The sequence below is a fragment of the Poecilia reticulata genome, linkage group LG12 (genome assembly GCF_000633615.1).
Source record: "Poecilia reticulata strain Guanapo linkage group LG12, Guppy_female_1.0+MT, whole genome shotgun sequence".
In the NCBI taxonomy this organism is placed as follows: Eukaryota; Metazoa; Chordata; class Actinopteri; order Cyprinodontiformes; family Poeciliidae; genus Poecilia; species Poecilia reticulata.
In genome coordinates, this window is record NC_024342.1 from 11,299,825 (window position 1) to 11,318,397 (window position 18,573).

General features: G+C 37.3%; 1 protein-coding gene across 2 annotated transcripts in view; it reads right to left on the minus strand.

Annotated features, from left to right (window-relative positions):
• cntfr (ciliary neurotrophic factor receptor) overlaps window positions 1-18,573 on the minus strand; it is a 238,680-nt gene that overhangs the window by 203,840 nt on the left and 16,267 nt on the right. Inside the window, exon 1 of one of the 2 annotated variants that reach the window (XM_008423849.2) lies at window positions 2,814-2,936. The exons of the other annotated variant lie outside the window; for it this stretch is intronic. The gene's annotated coding sequence lies outside the window, so the exon portion shown is untranslated. Of the gene's footprint in view, window positions 1-2,813; window positions 2,937-18,573 lie in introns of those variants that run through there. 2 annotated transcript variants of the gene reach the window in all.

Below are 18,573 nucleotides of genomic sequence, written 5' to 3' on the forward strand. Positions count from 1 at the left end.
AAATACTGCTGACTGAAAAAAAAACTAAATTGGAACGTTTTGGAATACGTGTTACAATGTGTAAACAAATAAATCATTACAAAAAAAGGACATTCTGCTGACACTTCACCATATGGACTATGGGAGAACCAAACTACCATCACAATGCAAACATGAAGGCAATAGTGTGATGTCCTGGAGCTAATTTGCTGCTTCAAGACCTGGATGTCTGCATAACTGGTTGATTATTGCTGTTAAGAACACGGTGGGTTATGAATATTTAAAAAAAAAACGAAAGGACAGTTTTGAAGTGGACTAATTAAATCTGTCTGGACTTAAATCCAGTCACATTGCTGTGGCATGACCTTAAACATGCTGCTCATGCTAAAAAAAATACCTCTCCAATGTAGCTGAATTGAAGCAATTCAAAAAATAATTTTAACATTTAGGTGCAACAAAGGAAAAACAGAGATCTGCAAGGTGGTGAATACATTTTCACAAAAATACATTGCAGAGTTTGGACATCACAGGTTAAAACAGCAAACTGGACGTGGAGGGTTCACTTTGTAAGAACAAAAATCGGCTTCATAACCGTCATCTGACCGAGCAGATCACCGAGCAGATGCGTTTTACTAACGTAAAAGGATGATTGAGGACTTTGTTATGGTGTGGTGTGAAGCAAACAGAAAGGACAGAGAGAGGAAGGCAAATGAGGACTTTCATCAGCCCAGTAAAGATTAAAGGGAGTAAATGTGAGTCTCACAGCCATGCAAAGCAAATGTGGCCATTAATACAAAGCCAACATGAACTGTATATTCACTGTATAATGCATTTGAAATACAAACTAAGTAGTCATCTTTAAACGCTGCATACAAGCTGCTCTTTTCTTTGTATAAAAAATGTATAATCATCCAGATATCCATATACAGTACTACAAGACATTACCCCTCCATATGTGTGTTCATCATTTCTCTAATGATGGAAATATGAAACCTGCATGGAGTCTGAGCCTTTGAACAAACCATGCAAAAATGTTCAATTTTTACATGGTAAAAATTGAACATTTTTTACATGGTAAAAATTGAACATTTTTCAATGTTTCCATGTAAACAGTTTCTCTGTTTACATGGTAAAAATTGAGCATTTGGATAGGTAAATTTAAACTACTTTGATTTCTCAGTCCAGTGACTAAAACTTTACTTTAATTGTATCAATGTACATTTACAGGGACCTGCATGACACTGTCATGGCTGTTAAAGTGTGTCATTATAAGATAAAGTGATTTGTTTCTCACAGAGACCAAGGCGTGAAAATGAAGCCCTTTATTTACAGTGTGTCTTCCTGCCTGACTTGCTTTTCCTTCACGCATTGATAAACACCAGAGGGGCTTTATAGATCCTGCCGGAGATCATGGTCAGAATAGAGGTCAGCCAAGCTTCAACTGCCGGTGAGGGTTGTGCTTACAGTTAACTTGCAGGTGACTTACAGTTACAGTTACCTGTAAGTCACACATAGGTCTTTTTGCAGAGTGAAGTGATTAATACATATAATTCGAATCAATTAAGACATGTTTCTGATGTACAAATCCACTGTGACATCTTTTACAGTTATATTCAACAAATTAGAATATGCATTCCGATGAGGTTTGTTTGTCAGATAAAATGTACCTTTTTAAAAATAATAACTTCTGAGTAGATTTTAAACATGTTTCTTATTAATTCCAAATTTCTGAACTTTTTTCTTTTTCTTTTTTTTTGCTTGATGTGATTTTTTTTATCTTAAACATGATTTCATTAGCTGTATAAGCAGACAATCCTCATCATAATTATCAGAAATAAAAAATAATTAGTTTCACTCATAGAATTGAGTTACTGAAATGAATTGAGTTTTTAATGATATACTTATTTACTGAATTGGTCTTTATCTTTATTATCCCAAAACTTGGAACTTAAACAGGTCAAAGCCTAGGTTTCTATACCCATCAATAAACAATTACAATGTGTTTCATACACATTTCCAATATTCATAGACATTCAATGGAGTTTGGCAAGTGGTCATTGTTGCATCCCCCATGTCCAGGTTTTAGTTTAATCAACACCATGAGTAGTACTATAAAATAAATAAGCCTGGCATAAACGGCTTTACAGACAAAAAAAAGCCCATGCGGTGCATGGTAAATCTCTTCTTTCAGTTTTACAGCTTTAATACGCATTGGCTCCATTTGACTTAGGCTGCAACAAGGGGTTAACAAGACAAAAAAGAAAATTGATCCAATAATTGCATCCATTACAGCAGATGTAGAGATTGGTTTGGAGTGAAATGGGGCTCACTTTTCTACTTTATAATGTTCTACATCAGTCTGATTGTTGGTGGGCTTGGAGCTGAAATTTCAGCATGGAAGGTAAGGCACTCTTCCCTACAATTATCATCTAAAACACTGGTTGCTGTTTACACATTGATCTGTATTTGGCCATCCCTGCAGCTGAAACATTCTGAGACTCTTCCACCAAAACATAGCCTAATACACGCAAAGGTGATTTTAGCCAGATAAAAAAAAAAAAAAAAATTGGCATTGAAAGGTTAGGTGACTCAAGACCAAGAAAAGAAAAAGAAAGCATTTATCGCTATGTTGTTCAAAAATATACTTTAAAGAACAAGTACGATCAACGTACCATAGATTTACAGTTTCTCTGTTTTTGTTACATAACAATTACAAGCTTCAGTGCATTTTTTTTTTTTTTTTTGCTATTGCTTGTTTATAATGTGACGGAGGAGCTGTCACGAGCTAAAACGTCGTTCAACAGGCATAAACACCCACACCCGAAATAACTTACTTTTTGGTGTCAGCAAAAACTGGCGCGGTTTGTTGTGAGTGCAGTGCACACATGGTATTACTGCCTCAGTTGTCATGTTCATTCAAACTTGTAGTTTTGAGTGTAAAAACATTTTCCCTGTCCAAATATTCAAGTCAAGCTGTTTCCAGTTTGAGGCACGGTGCGAGGGACCACGTGATAACGTATTTGTGACGTCATCTGGACGTTGCGTTAATTGAGTGTTCTATTTTGGAAACAGGTTGTCTTTTTTTCCCCCCTTTTTTTCAGTGTTATCATTATGTTATTTGTTTTGTATATTCTGATAATCGTTTACTTGTGCTAGAAGTAATTATTTAGTTTTTTTGTTTTGTTTTTGTCTTCCTGTGGGCGGAGCCTGAGGCTGTAAAAGAGGGCTCTGCCCCCCACAGGGAGTCAAACTGAGTTTAAACTCTGAACAGGTCATGCTGAAGGTGATGGACTTTTGAGCTGCTATAAAGACACTGCAGTTTTTTGGGTTGTTTTGATTTTCGTGTCTGTTTTTTAACCTGCCTGGACATCCATTGTAAATATGCTGCACAGCTTCTTGAACTTTTTTTTTCACCTGAAGATAAGCACACTAGTGAAATACGGCATCGGTCTGTCATTTTTGTCCAAGTCCTAACAGAACCCCGTCACACATCAGACAAATTGTCAAGTTAAAAGAAAACTAATGGTTCATAAATAGTTTTTTTCCTTCGAGCACATAAAAATGTCAAAATTAAACGGCTCATAAAATAAGACATTTTGAAAAAAAGTACTGCGTGAAATGTAGCTTGTGTAAATGTTATGATCCGTGTTTCTGTGTGTTTATTTTTTAGGGTTTTCTGTGTTCAGTTTCCTTCCTGTTAGTCTGTCCTCCCTGTTGATTGATCCCAGCTGTGTCTAGTTTCCTGATTACCCTCCACGTGTATTTAAGTCCACCTGTTGTCTTCGTCTCTTGTCGGGTTCTTGTCTAATGTCATTCATTCGTCGTCTGTTTGCTCCCAGTGCTTGCTGTCATTTTGAGTTTGTTTTCATGGTTCTTTATTAAATCATAATTTTCATTACTACCTGGCTTCACCAGCGTCTTTCTCACCTCCAACCACCGCACATCATGACACATGTATTAAACCCCTCCAAGCAAATTCCAGTGTAAAAAGGGGGGTAAGTTAGTGAAATAAGGGGAAGATTTTGTTATTCATTAATTTTCTAAAATGTGTTTTGTGGGCAAAATGTGAGGGAGCAAGATAGCAAATTCCGCCAAGGTTGTTCAAACAACATAGTGACTGATCGTACAGCCAACTGGGTACCGAGCAAGATCAAAACAGCTTGTGGATTTGAAAACGGAAGCATGCAGGGGAACTGAAAAAGTAGAACTGGGCCAAAATGAGCTTACACTGTCTATCAAAAAGAGTGGTGGGACAGGGGGGGGGGGTGCGGGCAGGGTAGGGACCAAGAGAGAGCAGCAAACTGACATGAAAATGAGGCAGTGCTTGGGGAATCGCAAGCAGGTTGTGACACCTGAGGTTTGTGAGGGGTTTCGGGTAGGTTGGCTCAGGACGATAAGATGACTGCCACCTTATCTGTTGTCGTCAGGCTGTTAGCACACACACACACACACACACACACATCCACACGGACATATGAACACAAATGTGGGCTCACACAAAATCTGGCCAGGAAATAGTAGACGAAACACAGTTGGAAGATTGGCAGACAGGTGTTTGGGACTGTGACTGGAATTGACTCAGATGTCCATTTGTGTAGTGCTACTTGTGTGGTCTTGTGTATGCATGTGTGTGTGTGTGTGTGTATACTTTACAAAAGACACAGAAGGTTAAACCAATTAAAAAATGGCAGGAGAGGGATTCCAGGAAATCCAAGAGTAAATTAGCATCTCATTTCATTTTTGAGCTTTTATATCAACTTCATTAGATGCAGAACAAAATGAATCCGGATGTAATCAAAGCACAAAAAACAGACACCATGCCAGATGTTGGATATTAGACAGGTTGATATGAACATATGATCCTCATACGAAGCAGTCACATTAGTTCAGCCTATTTAAATAGATTTGACCACAATTAGTAGCAGAAAAACTTTACGAAATTTTTTGCTTTGACAACGATCCTCTTTACATTGCAGCTCCAATAAATCTGCCACACAAAGAGCCCAGTATTTTGAAACTTTTGGTTTCTTATTTTATTTTTATTCTCAATTTTAGCTCCACTCCAGTGTTTTCTTGCTCAGTAGTAGAGAACTCCAAACGTTTCTGCAGTCCTGGTTGAGCGTGAAAGGCCTCGTAAAAACTGAGGAGAATTCTTCAGATGTACAGAGAAGGAGCCATGGTTGTTCACCAAATGACAAATGTAAGTACTTTCTAAGTTAACACATTTTGATTTTGCTGTACCACTGTATTAAGTGTATTGTCTAGCTTATAGAGTGTTATTTCTTCTGATTAACATTTGCCAACATGAAAGCCAGGCTGATATTCTGGTGTGTTTAGCTTAATATCATTGTCAATTCTTCGCTACAATATATAAATATATTTCAAATAAATAAATAAAAAATATTACATGTTGTGAAGATGTTTAAAACAGGGTTTTCATATAATATGCCATAAGCACTGAATGTCTCGGAACACTGTTGAATCCATAGTGTGAAAACAGAAAGAATATGAGAAAAGTGCAAACCAGCACAGAGCAAGGGAAAGAAAAGCACTGATGAGAAAAGAAGCTAAGAGCCCCACAGTGACCCTCTAAGAGCTGCAGAGATCATCTGCTTAGGTGGGAGAATCTGTTGTCAGGAAAACTTTTTATTGTACATTTTAGAAAGCTGGCCTTGATAAGATTTCTGGCAAGAATAAAAGGATTGTTAAGAGAATGTTTAAGATGTTTTGCTTAAGATTTGCTATATGTAATGTATATAAAGCAGAAAACATGGGAAAACAAAACTTTGGTGAGATGAAACCATAATTAACTCACCTAAGTTTACATGAAAATCACTATTGGGCCAGAAAATGAACATTGCATATTATCCTGAGCACAGGATCAGCATGCTATAATATTGTTATCACAGTGTGGTGCTATGGGGATACAGGAATACAGGACAACCTTGGAAGAAATGTGTTATATTAGTACTTGGGAATGGAATCCAGAGGTCCAACTTCCTAAAATAATAAAGAGAGTGGTCAAGAAAGGAAGACGATATAGAAATCAAAAGTAAGTAGGAAAAAAATGGAGACAAAATACAAATGACCAAATGTATTCATATCACCTGCTGAATTTTTGTGACACTTTTAAACCCTGACTGACAATCTTCGTGTTTTCTTCAAACTATATGACAAATAAACACACTTGAATGTGGATGTTTGCACAGTTAATGATTTTAGATGTTTAAACAGGTAGAGAACTTTTGGACTGAGACAATGAATGGAAGCTGCTGTAAAAACATTTCAATTGCAAAGGCATGGGGAAGCAACTGTGCACACAAATAAACCCCTTTTGGCCTGTGGGATCCCACACACACTCCTCAATTTTCCAAAAACCCATTGATCACACACCAACTCTGGGACAAACTGTACCTCTTCAAAGGGGAATGCAATGGTTTATTTTCATATTATGAAACAAATCAACTTCATGATGCATTATTATTACTTTGGCAGACAGTGAGAGATGGAGAATCCATTTTTTTAAGCTCTGGTTGTTTAAATGTGAAGGCTTTGGGATGCAGTCTAGTGATTCAGTGGTCATCTGCCACCATAAATATTAATTACCAGTATAGCTTAGCTATTGGACATTCAAGTTATGCACTAGCCAAAAGGAAAGCTTTATAAAAAAAAAAAAGAAATTGATGCATATACACGTGGATGTCATAAATGGTCACATTGTGTGCTTGGCTGTGCTTCAATGGTGTGTGTGCAGGTTCATGTGAGATAATGCACAAATGTCTGTGTGTTCCAAGGACAGGCGATGATGGGAATTGTCCCAAAGGCTCCGCGGTCCTTCTCTAATATACAGTAATAAGCCATCAGCACAGTGTATAACTAGTTAGACACATCATGACATTGTTAAAAAAAGCTTGAACAAAGTCAGGTAAAAGTCAAAGCCTCACCACATGGAAGATTACCCTCACATTAGGTCAGTTGCAACAGCAAGTGCACTACAGTGCAAACAATAACTGCATGATATGATAAAAGGTGTTGTTAGCTAAAAATGGTCACTTAATTTTAATTAAGACTTTTTAGTCTTGGCTTAGTCTTGCATGTCTAATTAAAGTACAAATAATAAATTAGCTTTACCCTTGTTTTTAGAAAACACTGCTGATGGAGACAAATCATAATTCTTCTATCTGCTACTTCATCCCTTCATTCTCTCTTTATTCCTGATCTATCAGTCCATTTATCCATTCTGCCTTCTGCATCCACTGGTCTCCCTCTCCCTTTATCCTCTTATCTACTTAAATGTATTGTACAGCACCATTCCAGGCCTGGTGTACTATATACTGGCCATGAAGATATTGAACAGGACTCTGAATCACCGTCTCCGTTTACCCGTTTACCAAACAGATACAAGAAAAGCTCCTGTGTTGAAGCCACGGTTCAGCAGTTTCTAATTATGTGTTGAAGCCTAGACAGCATATTTCATATAGGTCCATAAAGAAGGGATAAGAGAAAAAGGAATGAAATGACAAACACTGACGCAGGAGAGTGGTAAACCAAATTTGTGACAGAAATAGGTTGAAGGGAAACTACAGACTTTATCATTCAGTCAAGTCAGTTGTGCTTTTTTTTTTTTTTGCAACAGCTCAATGTTTTGTTTGGACTGCAACATCCTATGTAACAGCCATTATGTTAGTAATATCTGGAGCCAAAAATACAATGCACATTCATTGGAAGATACATCAGTTTCCCATGAGTATGAATTCTAGTTTATAAGAGACTGTACATGAAAATGATATACTGACTACTGAATAAATTTGTTATTGGTTCGGCTATTAAGATTTTCAAACTGATAATTGGCAGTTACGTCATTAACAAAGTGAGAATAGGTAAAAGTGATACATTTCTTGGAAGATTTTGATTTATCTCATATCTCATGGAGGTAAATTAAAAAACAATTTGATCTCAATAATATTGCAAACTATTCATTAGAGAGGATGGAAAAACTGGCTGATGACTATAATCAGACAATTTTATATTTGACTAGTTGACAGACTAGTCAGGAATTCAAATAGGAATCAGTGAACGTACCACACACTTCAACACTTCCACTTTAAGACAACAACAGTCTTCAGAGTGGAAACTGTTACTGAGCAAGGAAGACCAGAGGTTTGCCATTTTCAGCATCTGTCAGGCATTCACATTTGAATTTTGAGCAATCAAAATCTAAATATGAGAAGTACTTCATAGGAAACGCATGTTTTCCACAGAGGCTAATTGGGCATCTGTTCAGGAGAAATATATACCAGAGACATTTACAGCATATGCTATTGATTTAGCTCATTTTCTGTTTCATAGAGTTTTGTGTTTTTGTACAACAGGTGAAAAAATAAGCCATCTGCCACAACATGTCGATTCTGAAGCATGCTTGAGGCATTTTGTAGAATTCTTGAAGGAGCAAATTGACAGATAACAGAAAAGTTGAAGATAGTACAGTAATGTTTCTGTGTTATTCTCTGCTCAGCTTTGATTCTAATCTGCCAAAGATGTCAGATTTTGAAACTCTGACATCCTTTTCGACACCTCCAAGTAACAGTAACAACATGTTATTTAGAGAACATGCACAAAAAATTATGTTAAAAGTTAGTTATGCTAACATTTTTATTAGAATCAATATCTACTATAAGATAGTAAAGGGTGTTTAAAATATTAACTTAATCATTTGGGGGGTGGGGGGGGTTTAGACAGTGAAACTGTTCTCAATCACCCATTGTTTATCTTCTAATATTGTTTTAGAAAAAATACTGTCAGAATTTTAAAGGTTTGAATAAGTGCCTTCAAATAACTACTGAATAAATAAATGCAAAATTGCGGTATTTGGAATAAGTGTTGACGGTTTGTTTATTTTGGTACATTGAACTCTGGTTTCCTTAAGGATCAACAGCATTGACCTAACATAGCTATCCCCTGGCTTAAATATGTATATATATAAACTCAGAATCAACCTTTAGGTCTTTTATAAATGCCAGTATAACTTACCATTGACAGTCCAACTTCATCCACATTATGAAGCAGTGCTAATATACATTTACATCTAACCCTCAGCCCTACCCAGGCTACAAGTCTGCATTTATTCCCTTGTCTAAACCTTAACCCAGAGGCAAGGTTTGAAGATCACAAAGTGAAGGTTAAAATGTGTCCCGACTTTGCCTTTCGGCAATTTCACATTAATTAGCAAACCTCTATGACTTTGATAGTACAGCTAAATGTGAAACACTCACTCACGCACACACCAAACCACACGCACACACACACACACACACACACGCCATCAGGAGGACATGCATACGTACACACAGCAGCTCTTCTCAGGCCTCGTTAATGAGTGATGTCATTAATGTTGGTGTACGGTTGCCAGCTGTAATATTTCCTGTGGTCATTAGACCATCTGGTGGCCTGACTCGTTGCATATCTCTATCTGTCTCCACTTCTGCTGTTCAGTATTGCTGGTGGTTCAAAGCTCATGTGTCTTTATTTCTTTATATATTTGAGCAACTTTCAGTTAAGCGATTCAATTGATTTTTTTTTTGAGGTATTTATTTCTGGACTTTTCTTTTCATGGTCTATTAACCTTCAGTGCTTCTTTTTTCTGCTAACTTTAATCAGTTACTAAAGAGCGAAACTTACTTGGAGTTCTAACATATTATAAAATTAATGAAACATCAGTTATGTAGCGCTTTTCAACCCTGAAAGGGTTTTCAAAGACACTTCACATTATCTAGATATACCTTGATGCTGATCATATTGTCCTTCTTTTAAAAGAAGTTACTGAACCATCAAATGACAAGCAAATTCCCTGGAGTGCAGCAGTATTTCTAATCCAATGCTGCTATGTTTTTCTCCTTGCACATTTCAAGCTTATTAGGTTATTTTTACAAATTGAACTGGAAGGGAACACCCTTCTGAGACTAAGTTATGGAAAAAAATTGGTCCAGGAGGAAAACCCAGACATGCCTATTTATAGAAGGGACAGTCCGCTCTGGGCTTTGCTACCAGTGGGATATTCCCCAAAATTTCCATAGCGAGGTGCCTAGGAGGGCTCCTTACGAAATGTCTGAACCACATCAACTTATTCCCTTTGGTATAAAAGAGTAGTGGCTCTACTCTGAGCTTCCCCTGAATGACAGTTACAACTTTAACTCTTAGGCTGAAATAAGTCACCCTATGCAGGAAGCTAATTTCATCCACTTGTGTCCCAGGTTTGATACTTAATGCCATGATCCTTAACATCTTATGAGCACAGGTGAGAGTAGGAACGTGAACTGGTTAATCAAATCCCAAGCTGTCTTGTTCAGACATTTTCACATCAGTATCAGACAGAATAGGGGCATCAATCTGTTTATTTCCTGCTTCATCTCCTAAATATATTACAAACCTCTGACCCACAGGAGGAAATTTATTTTGTTTCTGACTGAAATCTAATCAGTATTCAGACCCCTCAAACATACTTTGTCTAATGACAAATTTAGCAATGGTTTTTAATGTTACTGGAGACTTTTGAAGACTTGCACATAAAATAATGTACATTTTTCACTCTTTTCAGTGAGGAGCAGCGGCTGCTGCCACGGGCCTCTCCTCCGTCCCAAAGCATTAACAATCAGCCCAGTCCAGCAGTCCCTCCCAGCTGGAATCAGAACAGGAGATGTACACCCCTCCAAGTCCTGACTGTAAATGAACTCATCCATGTGAAAATATCCACCACTGGGTGGGTTGTTGCATGTTCTCTTGTGCCAAGTTTAAAACTAAACCAGACATAACTAACTTGAAAACCGGAAAGAAAGAAAAAAACAATTACAATTGCCTCCAGAAATGTGTAAATAAAAAGCCCATCCTCTTTTTGTCTTAGCCTTAGCCAGTCCCAAGCCCAAAGGAAAGCTGGATTTGTGATAGTAAATAAAGACTCAACAGAAATACATTCATATCTAGTTCTAAACATATGTGCAGTATAGACATGCAACAACATGTGAATATAAACTAAATATTACACCCCTTGAAACTTTCTTTGCACATTTCTGTCACTTTGTTGATCAATACCGTATCATTATGAGCCCAGGTAACACAGTTACCACGTGTCATTGCTCTGTCTCTGCTTCAACACGATAGTTTTTTTACTCTTCCAGATCCAAAGACACAATCAAAACAGTATTGATTAAAAACAACCACCAAGAGGGCTCAAATCTAAAAAACGTGAGTTTTGTTCTGTATCTCATATTCAAAAGATGAATTGCAATTTACTACAGAAAAGGGCACAACTCTCAAAACTAATTAATTTTCTGTTTTCTACTCTCCAGTCTACCTGTATCTCACTTTGCGTGAAGCAAAAGAAAAAGGAAAAAATAAAATAAAATCAGATCACTTTAGTTTCATACAGCACCAGATTGCTTGTCTCCCCGCTTCTTACATTTTTAATAAGAAGGGTTCTTTGAAGTTCATGTGAAGCATGGTTATAATCTACAACCAATTTCTGTATCAAATGTTTTCTTTTCCTCAAAATATATCGGTGTTAAATTCACCTGCTCTTTCTTTAGTCTTTTTAATAACATTTTATACCACAAAGCATGACAGCTTGTTTTGATAATTCAAACAACTGCTCAAACATTTCTTGCTGACGATTTTTGTARCAATGTTGCTACTGTGGTTCTATCATTTTAAATCCATACCACTGATCTGTAATAAAAGTTTCTAGTTTCTTTTTTTGTTGKTTTTTTTTCATAGAAGTCAAAGTYACATATTCTCAAATATTTCTCAAATACTTTCCTAATCAAACAACATGAAAATATTGCTTCAAAAATGCTGTGTAAAATCTTTGAAACAACTTCAAGTTTCTTTTGCATCAATAACTCACTTGTGTCTAGACCCATCCAGCTTTCCCTTGACTCTGCTTTGCTAAAAAAAAAAAAAAAAAAAGCATCCCCAAAGCATGATTCTGCCACTGCCATATTTCTCACTACTGCAATTTAAAAATTTTGATTTTTTTGTATCAACAGAACAAGTTAAATACAACTTGGACCAACTGCTGGAAAACCTGCCACGCCCTCGGCACAACTGTGGAAGTAATTTTCATCCATTCTCTATCTGCATCTGGACAGCACTCAGAAATATATCAGTCTCCTTCTGCCTGGGGCAAAAAATGACTTTTTTTGTTTTTATGAGAAAGTCCAAAGTTCACAATATGCTCATTATGGTTTAATGAAGTAATTAMATTTTTTGATTTGACTGAGCCCAAATCTTCCTCCTCTGTAATTTCCTGTGAGCTCCTGTATGTCCAAGCCACTGAARCATACATCTGTTGAAGAAAAAGATTTTCTTACAGCCAAGTACCCTAGAAGGTCCATGTGYATACAAAAACCAAGAGAGATTCAAAGTGTGTACAGAATAGAATTTTATATTGCAGACAACAGTTCCTTATAGTCAAAAGCGTACAGAAAATATGTACTGTCCATTCATCTTCTAGCAAAAATGTCATTGTTCTTATCTTCACATATTTCATGTGTTACAGTTTGATTTGTCGATTATTTGAACAGCGAGTATAGTAAATCATGCATGTCTTTAATTTATGCAGTTTGATTATGCATTGTAGATGTTCCCACCTTTCAAATGCACATCATTTAAGTCCAGCCAACTATTTACGATGTTACGTATCTCTGTCTTACAATTTTACAGCTCCAGGACAATGGAATCCAGGTCAGGCTGWATCCCTTTTAGGCGCAGCAGCATGGTCTCACTGCAATAAATCTGTCAGTGTCTCCTGCAGGGAGTGCACTGCTTTTAAAGCAAATTAGACCAGTTGATTTGATTGGCAATGATTGATGCTGGTCTCCAGCACCCCCACTGATAATGCATTTCTTCCTCAGACACTGTTTCCAAATCTGCTACAGGTGTACTCAGCTTTCTAAATATTGCATACAGTTGTCTCAACATCACAATACTTGCAAATGAATGTGTATTACAAATATAACCGTATATTTTGTTTGACTTTTATGTGACCAGCCAAGTCAGAGTGCATAGATAACTCTGTGAACATCAATTCTAATGTCMTGTTTTAGGTTTGAATTTAGACTGAGTCATTTTCACAYACAAATGATTTGAAACAGGGAAGTTACGCTTAGAGTTATTTTTCTGTGGGAAAGTGAACATTCCCTGAATCTATCTAATTTTTGGAGCGCCTAAACCATGTTAAAGATTTCTTAAATTTACCTTTACCCATCATTCCATCAATTCTGACCATCTTTCCTCTCTTTGCTGAAGAAAAGCATCTTCAACAGGATATGATGTTGCCACAAAGATGTTTCACAGTTGTGCTGGTGTGTTAAGGTTGATGTACATAGTTTCTTCCCATTACTTTGGATGTAAGTTATTGTACCATAGTCCTTTCTTTTACTTGTAGCTACAGCTTCCACATGGTTTGGAGTACATGCCACACTTTTCAGACATATATTAGTAAAATAAAAAATGAAATACACATGTCCTTTTATTTCCTCTTTACTGTATTCTGCTTTGTGTTGGTCTATCACACGTAAGCCTGATAAAATATATCCAAATTTGAAATAGAGCCCTGCCCACACCAACATGGGTTGCTTGAAARAAAAACACAAAATAAACAATTTTGAACTTCTATACGCAAACAGAATTTTTAGTGACCACAATATTTATAGACACTTGTGTTTGTAGCTCATATATGCATATTAAATGGCACTTAATTACAAAAATAATTAAGTGCCATTATCTGCACTAAAACATTTATGTATTTTGGTATTATTTGAGCAAAATATTTGCTCCGTTTTTGTCTTGAACACAGCACCRTCTTCCACATGTTGCTGCCTATAGCAAAGCTGATATCTTGTGACATTCAATCAACAGTGACTCTCCTTTTGTCAATCCAAAGGTCAGTTTTGTGAAATGCTGGAATAAAGGTTATGCTGATAACAAATTCTCCCACCTGAGCTACAGCTCTGTGCATCTCTTCCAGTCTTAACATCTCAGAATAATGCTCACGTTGTTGCTGCCAGGGCTGTGCTTTTTTCATGGTAGTGTTACTTTAGTAATTTTTCCTGCTAAGTGTAGATTGCTATTTATGTGACTTCTCAAGGCAATCGGTATAACAGGTGTCAGTACAATTACATGAACTTATTACTTAAACTAAAAAAAATCAATAAAATGTGTGGTTGTTATAAAACCTTTAAAGGGTAAGAATACTTTTGCAAAGCACTTTTTATTTGTGTGAATTAATTTTGGTTGAATCATAGAGTTAATAGACAGTGAATATATATAGATTTGTATTATGCCTTAAAGATCTGTTTTAACAAACACTACATTGCAGAGGCACAGACCAGAACTGAACAGCCCAAGCTGTCCCACGCCGTGTTAATTTGGCTAGTTTAAAGCAGAGAGCAGTTATTTGAATTTAAAATAGGATTTACTTGGCTACTAAATGAACACAAGTTGGGTTGTCGGCTTGAGAAACCATGACCAAAAAAAAGAAGGAGAAAAAAAAAAGAAAAATCTGGTTTAATTTCACAGTACAATCTTCAGGCAGAGCTCCAAAACCTCACTGGGRGTTACAATTTATGTACAATCTGTCTAAGCCGCTGCAGGCAGGGACAACAGGGCTAATGCCTGTTTCKGACTTTATGTGTGTGCTGTGGGAATAGTATTCCTAATGGGAATGTCACAGCCTCATGAGAATCCCGTATGCCTGTCTATTGAAAATAAAAGCCATTTAAAAGCCCCTTCCACATGAAAAACGACTTGAAAAGCTAAGTCAAGTACAGCCTAAAGCATAATGTGGGAATTATTGTCAAGGAAAAAAAAAAAGAAAGGTAGTGTTATTACAGTGAAATTTATAATCCCACCCCAGAGGTTATCTGTATGTGCTGAGTGTGTACATACACTTGAATTAAATAACTTGATGGTAAGCGTGCCTAATGTGAACAAGGTCAACCAAGCACAGTGTGAATTTTCTCAGTCGATAATGATTTGAGTTGCTTTGTCATCTGCTGGTGTTTTATTTAGTCCAGTGTTTATGMAATTTTAAGGCATTTCGTGCTGCTGACAAGTTTTATGAGGATGCTGATTTTATTTTCCAGGAACCAAGAGCTGCTTCATTGGCCATGGTGTTACCCTTTCTGATTGGTCATTAATCTTAATTGACTTTAACCTCATGGAGAATTGATGGGACATTGTCAAGAGGAAGACGAGAGACACCAGACCCAATGATGCAAGTGACCTGAAGCCCAGCATTATCCTTACCCGGGTTTCCGTCACACCTCAGCAGTGCAACAGGCTGACTGTCTCCATGCCACGCCACACTGATATAATAATTTATGCAAAAGGAGATCCAGGCAAGTATTGAGCGAACAGAAATTTACAAAATTTTCAGAAACCAAATATTTCTGTCTAAAATATACTTTTTCATTGATCTTTTGTAATATTCTACTCTTCTAAGACAGAATTTTATGTTTCCTTTATCTGCAAACCATTATTGTCATAATTACAAGAAATGAAGGCTTAAAATATTTCCATCCATTTTCTTACACCCTTGTCCCTTAGTGGGGTCGGGAGGGTTGCTGGTGCCTATCTCCAGCAAACGTTCGCCAGTCTGTCGCAGGGCAACTCAGAGACACACAGGACACACAACCATGCACACACACACTCACACCTAGGGGCAATTTGGAGAGGCCAATTAACCTGACAGTCATGTTTTTGGACTGTGGGAGGAAACCGGAGTACCCGGAGAAAACCCATGCATACACAGGGAGAACATGCAAAATCCATGCAGAAAGACCGGGGCCGGGAATCGAACCCAGAACCTTCTTGCTGCAAGGCAACAGCTCTACCAACTGCGCCACTGTGCAGTTGGTAGAGCTGCAAAAAGTGAAATATTTCACTTTTTGTAATTTTTTATTTCTGAAATAAGCATGTTATGGCCCTTGGTCTCTTCAGGCTCCTTTTGTTATGCAGATTCAGCTGTGGGAGCACACCTTCTTGATTGGCTGGTCTGAAGGCTGTCGGAGAGCAGTTCCACTATTGGACCAGCAGAGGATTTTCAAGTCAATCAGATGTTGATGAGGCACACCTGCACCCTCTAAAGGGCTCCTGAATCCTTCCTCTAGAGGGGCAGGTAGTTTGAAGAGGTTTTGTAAAGCTGTCCCCCTAGTTTGGTGTTAGCAATTGCTTTAGGCAGTTTGTTTTAACTATTTTGTACAACTGCTGTGGCGATTTTGAACTGTTTTGTTTCTGCTTGTTCTGCCAAGTAGTTTGACTGCTTTAGTTTCACTTCACAAGCTAGAAGCTCGTGTTTAGGAGGCTCTGTGCTCCCCTTAACATTCCCTTTGTGTGTTCCCTGTTTTCCCATTTTGGGTTATTTTGAGTTTACTTTGAATTGACTTGTTTGGACCCTTTTGTAACTTTAATTTGCACTTAATATTCTTTAGTTTGTTGACCCCTTTTGTTTTGCATTAGTTGGNTGCACCCTCTAAAGGGCTCCTGAATCCTTCCTCTAGAGGGGCAGGTAGTTTGAAGAGGTTTTGTAAAGCTGTCCCCCTAGTTTGGTGTTAGCAATTGCTTTAGGCAGTTTGTTTTAACTATTTTGTACAACTGCTGTGGCGATTTTGAACTGTTTTGTTTCTGCTTGTTCTGCCAAGTAGTTTGACTGCTTTAGTTTCACTTCACAAGCTAGAAGCTCGTGTTTAGGAGGCTCTGTGCTCCCCTTAACATTCCCTTTGTGTGTTCCCTGTTTTCCCATTTTGGGTTATTTTGAGTTTACTTTGAATTGACTTGTTTGGACCCTTTTGTAACTTTAATTTGCACTTAATATTCTTTAGTTTGTTGACCCCTTTTGTTTTGCATTAGTTGGCTTCAATTGTATTGTTTTGAAAAACTTTCTTGTAATAAATCATTTTACACCCCATTTGTTCCTCTGGACACATTTTATGATATTGCCCCTGGACCCCTAGACGTTGGGAGCGTAACAAAAAGTATTGCTTTTTATTTTATTCTTTTGCGATATTCTTATTCTTTTATACGTGCCCACAATTGATCCCTTTTTGCTTTTGTCACACAAATTATTCAAGAACTGCATTGCAGATCAAAGACTGGCTTGTCTCACTGTAAAGCCCATTTAGTAATGCGTTGYGACCCGCGTTACTGAATCAGAGGGTGTTCTTAATGACAGAGAGATAGACACCATTGTCAGAGCCATTGTGATGTGCTGATCCTCTAGAGATTTTAAACTCATGCTTACTCAAATCCAATTGTTTCATAAGAAGCCTCACTCAGCCGTTTATCAGCAAAATTAGGTTGGAGCTGAGGCTGTTCATGAATACTGACACAGCAGAATATGCTTCTTGTTCACATACTTTGGTCTTGAATCCGAGGTGATGGAAAAAAATGAATTATTTAAAAATAATTAATGGCACTCCAGCAGGAAAAAAAAGGGACCGAGCAGAGGCCACCGTGCTATTTTGGAAACTTTTCAGGGCAACTGTGATGCAAAGTGGTGTAGCCAAAGGTCAAGTTGAGGGGGCCACAGTTTTCTAATCTTGTCTGGTCTTTTTCAGTTCATTTTCTCCAATAAATGAATACCTCCCAAACCAATCTTTCAATTCACAACTGCTTGTTAGAGACWGATTTTYTTTAAGAATGTATGTTACATTTCCATATGGTCTGAGGTCCCASAAACCTAAGTTACACCCAGTACATGCCACCATCTCAAAGAAACTTTCCAGTCTGCACTACTCGATTTTCTGATTATTATAATATAATTGTGGCAGTTAATGGGCAATCTCATATTTCATGTAGATTTTTTGTGGAAAAAATATCCAAGTTTGAGGCCATATTACTTCTAAGTAGGCAATTAAAACAAATTGCTTCTAGTAATGGGAAAATATGGTTTCTTGTGATAAGTTCCATATGGACTTTTTCTTTTCTTTTTTTTTACATTCCGTCAGACTAGCTATACCTCCAAGATTTTGTGTGTGTGTGTGTGTGTGTGTGTGTGTGTGTGTGTGTGTGTGTGTGTGTGTGTGTGTGTGCGTGTGTGTGGTGGAGAAATAGCAGTGATATCCACTCCTAACACACAACGCACACTTTATTTGGCATTAGGAATGTAAAAAAAAAAAATATATATATATACTATTTTTTTTTTTTCAGTCAGGAAGTGTAAGAATTTGCAGATGAGTTGATGCAGATAATACATGTAATTGGGTTCAACATAACATAATAAGAAATGCTTTTATCAATTTTGGGGGGGAAAACTAAGAATCAACATTTTTACTTTGTTTTTCACAAATAGAGTAACAGCTAGGCCTGTCGCGATAAACGATAAATCAATTAATCGGACGAAAAATTAAACCTATCGACCTCATTTTAATTATCGTCTTTATCGTCTCTTCCGGCCTTTTTTCTTTCTGTTGATGACACTGAATGAAAGAAGGATCAGCACAGGTGCTCTGCACTGACCCTCCCTTCCTCATTTCCTTAGTGTAATGTCCAGCGCACACGACACGAGTTGTCGGCCCATTTTTAAACCCTGAAAGACCACAC